Source organism: Typopeltis vanoorti, chromosome 2 (genome assembly GCF_054136105.1).
Source record: "Typopeltis vanoorti isolate ZY-2024b chromosome 2, IOZ_Tvanoo_1.0, whole genome shotgun sequence".
In the NCBI taxonomy this organism is placed as follows: domain Eukaryota; kingdom Metazoa; phylum Arthropoda; class Arachnida; order Uropygi; family Thelyphonidae; genus Typopeltis; species Typopeltis vanoorti.
Window position 1 is genome coordinate 164,712,007 of NC_143550.1, and position 11,140 is coordinate 164,723,146.

Genomic DNA, 11,140 nt, shown 5'->3' on the forward strand with positions numbered 1-11,140 from the left:
ATATCAAAATTCGTAAAAGTCTTAAAACTAAGTAATATATATATATATATATATAATGAATGTTATGGCAGTTTCACATATGGAATTCGGTTGAAGAGAGTTAGCATTTCAACTCAATTGTCAGCTATGCTTTTATCTTTCGTTGCGCGATATTTTGTTAATACCGCACCAATCATATGCACGTTTTAATAACCTGCCTTTGCTGTCTGTTTCGCGTTAGGCTTAATTACCGTAAAGGGAGAAAAGTCACAAAAGAGAAAAATGTTCCTGGTCGGGGGTTTCCCTTATTCAGGTAATATTCACTAATTTCATGTTCTGTGGTGTGATTTCATCAGTCTGTGGTGTGCCAGTATCGGTAAGTGGTGATATTATTTGATCTATTCTACGTTAAAAAATTTAACCTTGAGGTGGATAAGTGGCTGATAAAAAATAAAAAAAAATTCCCGCGCACAATCAGAAGCAGAAACAGACTCAAAAAACGGACAGTATTTCATATTTTACCAGAACAGCCAGCATCGTCTTCAGAACCAAACGGTAAGAGGCAAAAAATGTAATATATGCATTTGATTTTTGCAATATTCGCTGTGTATGTTTTGTATTGAATATAAATACAATAAATATTATAATAATATATCTCTCTATTACGAATTTTTTTCGAGGGGGACAGTGAAATATTTTAATTTTTGCAAAGGGGGCCCTGACATCCAGAAGTTTGGGAAGCACTGGTCTAAAGCACCTTGTAAACAGAAGATCGTTGGGTTTGATTTCAATCTTGCTTTTAGGAATTTCTTTATTCTTACTTTATCCTCACAGGGTGGCAACTACTTGTTCCGACTGTTACAATCCAGGATGAACTATTACACGTGAATTTTTCCTCCCAAGTAGAATGCATGGTTGAATTTTTTCACGTTGGAAGAAGACCGTTAGTTCTACTTCACATTCTGATTGCATAATATGACAACAGGTTATTAAAGTTAACCAAGTGAAGTACAGCCACCTAGCCTTACTTTCGTTTCATTTAAAACTTGTAAACCAGAGATTTGTGTTAAATCCCACTCACGACTTTCATAATTTCTTACTGTTTGTCATGTACATCTCCATTTGGGTTTCGATTTTTAACGAATAGGAAAGTTTAGGACTAAATTCTATCCGTGAAAATAACTTTTTTTATTGTGGTTGTTTCGCAGTACTAAGTTCATTGTCTTCTATTTCTGGAAGAATGACTGGTGAAGAAGAAGTCATTTCCCTTCTATTATCCTAATTTTCCTTGAATGGTTTCTATTAGGGGTGGGTCTGTTAGTTGCAGATAAACAGAGATAGGCTTGTGTATTTGTCGAAAGAATTTAGGGCAGATAATCACTACCCTCTTTCGTATGAGACTGATTAACAAGCCTCAACTGGAAATGCTTCATGAGTTACTCAATTCCTGAATGGGATTTCAATCCACGTCTCTCTCTCTCTCTCTCTCTCTCTCTCTCTCTCTCCCCTTCTAATCGAAGACGTTCATTTCGCCGTCTTATTCCCTAGATGCTTCAAACGCATCTAGTAAAAAAAAAGAAAAACTATTTTCTTCCCATATCTGGAATATATTATTTCAGTACACGACCAATTTTTATCCAACCGTTCTCAAAAAAACAACAAGAACCAAAAATAAACTTTATGAACAAAACATGAATTGGATGGCTGACAGTCTTTTGTTCAACCTACCTGCATATGCAGGACACTGATATCTAATGTGAATGGAATTCTATTTTTTTTTTCATGGCAGTTATTCTGACATCATGAGTTCCACTGTGGTCCTTTTTTCCTTGTAGGGAATTTCTCAATGACTGCCCCTATCAGAAACGAAGGTTAGAATCATAGCTGCTATTAGTGAAAATATGTTATTTCCATTTTTTCCTATTATTTCTATGTTATCCAACTATGTGATTTTATAGCATTAAAGTTAGGCGGTGTGACTTAGATCCTAAAGCACCTTTCCAGTAAACAGGAGATCGCAGGTATGATTTTGCTCATTTACATCTTCGTAATATCACATTTCGCTTCGCATTTATTGGGATAAGCCGTTCAGTTTTAGCTTCCTAATTTCTCAATTATATCCCCTGTGTTCTATTTTTAAACTCTCCTAAGATGACTTTATAAAATCTGCACCTTCTGTTAATCTTTTAGCATACAAAAAAGCCAGCATAGTTATAGGTAATTATATCAACCTGGATTTCAATGGAATAACTAAGATCTGAATATTGGGGAGCCTTATGAGGGGATGGTGCAGAACATTAGTAGAGTGGAAGTGAAGGAAGCCATAAAGAGGATGAAGAATGGAAAATCAGTGGGCCCTAACAGGGTCCCAGTGGAGGCATGGAAGGCACTGGGGGAAGAAGGAATTCACCTGCTGTGGGAACTGTTAATAAAAGTTTGTCAACAGGAAAATATTCCCGAGGAATGGAGGGAAAGTACTCTTGTCCCCATCTACAAGATTAAAGGGGATGCACAAGACTGTAAGAATTACAGAGGAATAAAGTTGATGTCCCACCCAATGAAAATACTAGAGAGGGTTCTTGATGGAAGAATGAGGAAGGAGGTGGAGATTGTAAAAGAGCAATTTGGCTTCATGTCTGGTCGATCGACGACAGATGCTATCTTTGGGATACGACAGATAATGGAAAAGTTTCGAGAGAAGCAACGGGAGCTACATCTGGTATTTATTTATCTGGAGAAAGCGTATGATACAGTGCCAAGGCAAGAAGTCTGGAGGTGTCTGAGGGAGAAGAAGGTACCGGAGAAATATATCAGGTTGGTGCAGGAGATGTACAGAAATGTGAAGACAAGAGTTCAAACCTGCCTGGGAGAGACAGAAAGTTTTCCAGTGACAGTTGGCTTGCATCAAGGGTCAGCATTAAGTCCGTTCCTGTTTAATATTGTGATGGAGGGTGGTGACGGAGGAAATGATAGAAGACGTGCCTTGGACTATGTTGTATGCGATGACATCGTGCTGTGTGCAGAATCAAGAGAAGAAGTGGCAGCCAAACTGGACAATTGGAGAAAAGTACTCGAAGAGAGAGGTATGAGACTGAGCAGAAGTAAGACTGAGTATATGTGTTGCAAAGTGGATGGCAGCCAGGAGACATCTGGAGCTGGAAGGAAATGTCATCAGGAAAGTCAGTGACTTTAGATAGGTTCAACAATGAAAGAGGATGGTGAGGCTGAGAAGGAAGTGGGATGCAGGATACAAGCAGGATGGAGGAACTGGGGAGAGAGAGATGGCTGGAGTGCTGTGTGATAAGAGGGTGCCGATCAAACTAAAAGGCAAAATCTACAGGACAGTAGTGAGACCAACTATGAAGTATGCTTTGGAAACCGTGGCCCTGAGGAAAAATAACATCAGCAGGATGGAGGTAGCAGAGATGAGAATGCTTAGGTGGGTGTGCAGAAAGGATCATCTGATCCTTTCTGCACTCCCAGAAAGGATCATCTGAGAAATGACTATATAAGGGAAACGGTGAAAGTTACGAACTTGGGAGCAAAGATACAGGAGGCAAGGTTGAGATGGTTTGGTCATGTCATGAGGAGGGAGGAAGAGTATGTGGGAAGAAAGGTCATGCAGATGGATGTGCAGGGGAAGAGGAAGCGCGGATGGCCAAAGAAGAGATGGAGAGAGATGGTGAGGAGGAATTGAGAATAAAGAACTTAGATGTGGCTACAGTCCAAGAGAGGAAGTTGTGGAGGAGACACCACAAACAGCGACCCTACTTAAGTGGGAAAAGCTGCAGGAGAAAAACTAAGATTTGAATATCCATATTCAAAAAAAAAAAAAAAAAAGAGTTAATTTTCGACGATGGTAAACATTTTGTTACATACAGAATTCTGCAGGTGTGGGGAAAGCTTTTTCAGTTGAGATAAATTTAGCCACCCACGTTTCTTCTGCAAATCTTCGGTGACCGACCTTTCGAGTTCCAGTAGTGCAATTGTTTTTATCAGAAATCAAAATGCGCAAGTCCTGATGAGGAAAGCATTGTGATACTGAAAGAAGACAAACTTCTCTGCTCCATCTAAGTATTTATGAAAGGGACCAGAAAGAGAAAGAGACGTGAACAAATGTTCAGATAATTAAGTTTATTAATTTTCATTAAAGATTAAAGTGAATGCATATAGAAAAAGATTGATAGGCGAGATTGAAATTGGCGCGTTGCTGCATGTTCTTTTCTTCTTCAATTTTTAACAAAGAATTGGAGATGCCATTTCCATTATTCTATTCACGCCTTTTGGGATTCCTCACGGTGAAAATTTCTTGGGAACGAACTTTGCACTATGACACCACCTTTATCTCCCATGATTTTTAATACTATGCGATCATGATAAACTAGTTATGATCCTTCCACAGCAATGACCACATTCGGACCAATAACATTCATGGAATTATGTGTAAAAATTTATGAATAGCTATCATTAACGTTCAGGCCTTATTTGCGTAAAATGTTTTGACTCTCAGTGAACTGTTTTGCATATCCATCTTAAACGTATATCGAATGCGATTTTAATATCATAATCAATATACCATTACTGTTGATTGAAGTGGCTTGAAAAATTTTCACGTTTGACCTTTAGAGCAGGCTTTCCAAAATTTTTAAAAAATATGACAAGAATAATTAAATGAAATAAATACAATACGGTATTATTTTCTAAGATGCTACTAATAAATTTACAACTTTTTGTGGATGGAGTTACATAAAAATTGTGTCTAATTTTTTTATAACATGTGATCATGACAAACTAGTTATGATCACAAGTTGTGGTAACTTGTAAAATAAACGAACTATAAAAACACGCTATTACAAAATAATGAATGCGTGGGAACTTTTTAAATGTAATCTACCCCTTTTATTTATTTAATTGGTGGCAAACCATTTCGAACTTTGTTGATATGTAGTGAAAACGTAAGTATTATGCCAAGAGAGGAATTATATTTTGCTTTGTATGTTTTTTTCCCCTAATTTTGATGAATATGATTTCGATGTAGATGTGCACAACTTTTTTGTTATTACAAAGCATGGGGAAGGAAGGGGAATGTGATAAGCATCTTTAGTATATTCATTGCCGTTTCTATATGATAGGAAGAAAGTCAATGAGAGAGTGAATTCATTGATGAATCTAACTGTATCCTTCTAAGTGAAAAAAAAAAAAAATCGAGAATTTCACAGAGAGAGATATATACCAGACATGTTTTTAATGTTCTTGGCAGACTGCATATTCAATCGCTATAGAGACTATCGCTGTTAAAAGTTAATAAATACGTTTTGATAATTTCCGTTTATAATTCATTAAAACGACAACCACTTTCTTGTTTTTAGTGAACTGCTCCAGATTCCATAGCATTGGTTTTTACTTTCAGGAAAGACAGATGAGGTGAGGGATGGGATAAGAACTATCTCATTCAGCTCATGTTGTCGGAAAACTGACAATTTTTCCAAGAACATGAGATGAACTGCGATTCTCTTCTTTCTTGCTTTTTAAGTTTAGGATGACGCCTCAATCAAAATCCTAACAGAAGTTAATTAAATCAGTCATATTAATTACACTATTCTTTTTGATATATCCAACTACATTTGAAGCATATTGTTATAAGGCGCCGTGGCTTAGTCGGCTAAAGTGCCTCGTAGATCGCTTGTTCGAATACCACCGGTGCCTCACATGATCTTATTTTATCCATTCTTCGTTGCAAAGGTTTACTCTGAGTAGGGTAACCCTCGAATGAATTCACCTCATAACAAAACTGCTTCCTAAAATTTTGCAGAAAATATTAAGTCCCTTTCATAAACATATAAATACAGAAGAAACTTTTATTTTTTGTAGTATTTTATTATTTAATATGCCTTAATATTATTATTTAATATAAAGGAAGAACATTATTAGGTTTCCATAGGTGACGCAGTGACTTATTTAGCTCTTTCTAGTAAACAGCACATCGTCGCTTCGATTCCCATGTCTTAATGAGTTTTATTTATTTATTTATTTATTTTTATGATTTTTTATTTATTCATTTTATTTATTTTGTTAAGGGTGGAACAAAATAAATCCACGACAAGAACGCTTTCTTAAAATTGTTCATCACTAAGTATTAAGTTAAACCGATTTCTGAAGCATCTACTATGCAGAAAATCGTTTTTATTTTCGTTATATTTATATCCGATTAGGATTCATTTTATTCTATATTCATTAATAAATAAAGAATGAAATATATTCTAAGAAAGGGAAGCTGGGATGAGTAATAAAGATTTTTTTCTTTTTTCTTTTTTCTTTTTAATAATTTCTACTATTTTAGGTCTGTGCAGAAGAAAAGCAATTAGCGATTCAATTTCAGCGACTGAAATTGAATCGCTAGAGGAATGTTTTCTCTTCGATTACAGATTTAGTTAACCCTTGGAACAGGCAAAGTAGATTCAGTCACCACATCAGGATATCCACAACGCCAAACTGTTTCGAGCCAAACGCAAATCTGGACGGAAATCGTCAAAATGGTCATGTTTTCACTCGTGAGTGGACATAAACTAAAAACATTATTATTATTATTATTATTATTATTATTATTATTATTATTATTATTATTATTACGGGAATCTCCAAGGAGTCCATAGACTCATCGAGGGAGGCTCTAACATCATGTCAAGAACAACTATACGACATTCACACAGTATCTATCATACTTCGCCTTGAACCTCATTCACAGTCATGGCACCCACAACAGACTCTGCCAGCTTATTCCACTCATTCACTCATTCACCACTCTCCAAGTAAAAAACCTGGCTCTAACACCCTTGCTAACCACACTCTTGCCCAACTTCCATGTATGATCGCTAGTCCTCCCACCACCAGTCATATTCTCAAAAATATCTTCTGAATTAATCTTATAGAAACCCTTCAGTAATTTGAATATCTCAATCATATCACAACTTTTCCGCCTATCAACCAATTTCTGCAACCCACAAATCTTCAGCCTGTTCTCATAAGATTCATTCCATAGACCTGCTATCATCTTGGTCACTCGTCTCTGGATCCTCTCCACCTCCTCCCCATTCAGAAGAAACCCATGGCGCCCATATCTGGGCACAGTAGTCTAGATGGGGTTTTATCAAGGCTCGATACAGAGGAACAATAACCTGTTTCTCTCTGCTTGTTAAAGTATTTTTCAGCAATCAAGTGATTTGATGAGCTGATTTAGCCACTTTTGCGATGTTCCCCCTAAACTTTAATTCCCTATCCACCAACACTCCCAAATCCCTGACCTCATCAATCTCCTGGAGCACGATTCCACCAATGTGATATACTGCTGCTCATCTTTTCACCCCAAAATGCATAACCTTACATTTTGCTACATTAAAATGACATCCATTCTCCTTAGCCCAGTCCTCCAAACTATTCAAATCATCCTGCAAAATTTTGACATCCTGTGCACTCACTATTTCTCTTCCCAACTTTGTATCATCAGCAAACAAATGAACAGCTCCTTCCAGATCCTTTCCTATATCGTTAATGAACAAACTAAACAGTAGTGGCCCGGGAACAGAACCCTGCGGCACACCACTAGTCACGGGCCGTCTTTTGGACTCTACTCCTGAATATACCACTCTATGATATCTCTCCATCAACCACTTTCCTATCCATCTCACCAACCCTATATCCATCCCCATATGCTGCAGTTTACTGATTAGAATTCCATGTGGTATCCTGTCAAAGGCCTTAGCAAGGTCCAGTAGAATCACTGTAAACCCATTACCCTTATCCAGCAAGTTACTGAGGCATGATTTACCCTTCACAAAACCATGCTGTCCCCCATACAATATCCCATTTTCATCTATCCAATCCTGTATTTTCCTCTTGACTATTTTCTTCAAGACCTTGATAACGATTCCTGATATGTTGATCGGTCGGTAATTTACAACAGCAGTCTTGGAACTTCCTTTATGCAGTGTAACTATTTTCCCCTCTTTCCACCCCCTTGGGACTAACCCAGACCCGAGACTCAAATTAAACAAAATGGTCAAGGGCACTGACAATTCTTTAGCCGCTTCAGGTACGACACGAGCTTGTATACCATCCAATCCCACAGAAGCATTGACATTAAGATTTTGTGATAGACTATTCACCTCCACTTCATTCACCACAATTCCCGTAAGCTGTTGGTTCTTTCATTCCTGCGATGTAACCACCTGGATGATATACTTTTGCAAAGTGCTCGCTCAGTAATTCCACTATATCAACTGATTCGATTACCTCCCTACCTTCGGCATTCTTTAAAATCATTCTGCCATATACATTTTTTCTTTTACTTACAACATATCGTAAAAACTGTTTGGGATTCTCTTTAGCCTGCATGGCTAATGTTCTTTCATTATCCGCTTTTGCTTTTCTTACCACACTTGAGCTGCGCTTTATACCGTTCATGTGCCTGCCAGTCACCTTTCTCCTTAAATTCCCTCCACAGTTGTTTCTTTTTTTGCAGCTCAAGCTTAATGGTGTTATTCATCCATTTAACCCCAATTTGATTTATTATTTGGACTCTAGGTATACAGTCAGCCATTGCCTCCTGCAAACACTTCTTAACCGCCTCCCATGCACTAGTAACATCCAGCCCTTGCAGTTTTACATGCCATGGCACTGAACCAATCAAACTCCTATGCTTGTCATACTTACCAGCCCGATAATTCCATATGTACCCTGTCTTGGTGGTAAATTCCACACCTTTAGCCACCTCCCAAGTCAAGATCCTATGATCACTCGCACCAATTGGTGGCAACGTGGTCATATTCGTTACAGCCAAATTCTCAGGTCAAGCACTCTCTGACCCCTAGTATTTTCCATTACATGCTGTTTCAGATAGTTATCCCTTAATAACCGCATAAAATCCAATTCCTTCTTCCCATGTATCCTCTCCTCCTTCCAATCAATGTTACCATAGTTGCAATCTCCCATAATAATTATCCTCCTTCCACTCGTTTCTTCTATTTGCTTATGCATAAGTTCTCCACCATCTATTCCATCACCTGGTCTATAGCAGCACCCAATTGTCTATTTTGTTCTGCCAGCCTCAATCTCACACCAAATAGCCTTAAATGTGCTCTTTTCTCTATCCTGCAGTTCAACTTCTATTCTCCTTGGCTGCAGCTCATCAGCTATCATCAATAACACTCCTCCCCCATTTTATTCTTCCTGTCCCTTTTGAACACACCATACCCCTCACATTTAATCCCACTAGCTATATCATCTTCTGTCAGCCATGTTTCACTAATGCCAATAACCTGTGGCCTGGAAGTGCCAACCAAGGCCAAAAATTCTTCCTTCTTGTTCCTAATACTTCTGGCATTAGTATACATGAATTGCAGAAGCCCATTTGTCCCATCCCTATTTTGATGCCTTATACGAACTATCGCATTCTGATTTGTTGTCCTTCGTACTCGCTCTGGCATATTATACACATTCATACACTCAACTGTCTCCCTAAAGTCTGCATATCTACTTCCCCCTCCCCTTAATAACTCTAGTTGCCCTGATTCTGCACATCCACTTCATTCAACAACACCCTTTCAAGTCTCCTTATTAATGTGACTTTTTAAGTCACATTAATAAGATAGTTATTCTTAATACGGAATCAGTTAATGAATACAGCAGGATGCAGCATGTCATTAATCCATTGCAAGCCAATTACACCTGGAGAGAAGAAATACACGAAATTACCCTAATGAGAGAATAGTCATTACTGTTTGATATGTGCAGCTTTCTGTAATAATACGAATGCAGGCTACAATTGAAAATCAATAAATAATTATCCTTGGGATTGTACTTACATCACAGTTATCATTATTAAACCCGCAACTAGCACCGAGGGCCAAACGATCATGACTGCTGTTGATTTTGAACACTGCACTTCATTATGGACTCAGAATATCAACTTTTTTTTCCTTTGTGACAAATGTTACGGTTAAAAATAATAATAATTAAGTCATGTCATATAAAGATGGGAAGCATACTCAAAAAAAAAAAAAAATTCCAATTACTTTTAAAATCACAACTGATTTTAAAGATTATATAAATAATGTATTTTTTATGCTCAATAATCATATTCCAGATGCATTACAGATTTTTTAATGTAGGTAGCGCTGCATCATACATGAAAATACATGAAAACAACAACTTCATCTTCTTACGAATTTTATAATAGAAATGTCGCTACTCAAGAGTGATGGTGTTTATTTTTAATATTTAAGTAATTTATATGTAATATAAATATAAAGACTTTTTCAAAATATTTCTCATTTTATACGAAACGTTTTAATATAAAAGCAAAGTAACGAAACACATTAATATTTATTACAATATTATTGTAATATTGTAATAAATAATAATAATGTTGATGGAGATGATTCGTAGTGGAGGTTCGGTGTAGTGGTTGAGGCAGTTGTAGGTGTCCTCCCGCGATGAGTCTTCGGACTCCTTGGAGGTGTCACGAATAATAATAATAATTATCTACAGCTGACAAAAATAATACATGAAGTATATGGTGAGTGCATCAAATATTAAGCAATGCTTATGTGTTCAGTGAATTTTTCTTATCTGTTTATCAAAATAATATATTCAATAGCAGTAATGGATGAGAAAAAAACTTTTTACTTTCTTGTTGAATTATACAACTCGTGACCATAATCCTATTACAGTTCTCACTAGTCTACACACACGGAATTAACTCACTGGTGGCAGAAATATGAACGACTGTTCTAAATTAGCCCCAGAACGAGCCCAAATGCTGTTATGCTGTTGCGGAAATGGAAACGAACATTCTTGCACTTTCTGTTTTTAATTAAGTTTAATTAAATAAGGAGTAGCCTTCATAAGAAAAGTATTCAGTTTTAATTACTTTCCGTAATATTAAATTAAAAGTTTTTTCTTTAACAACCATATAGGCAAGGAAATTAGGATCGTGTCTCAAAAATTAGATTTAAGAAATAAGGCTAAATGGCTATGGAGATTAGTTCAACGAATAGGAGGCTAGAGCTACCAGTTAAATACAGCTGCCGCTAAATCCACTACTGCTTATACTGCTTTTTTTAATTAATCTTTTTATGTCATATATTAGGAGAGAGGGAAACAT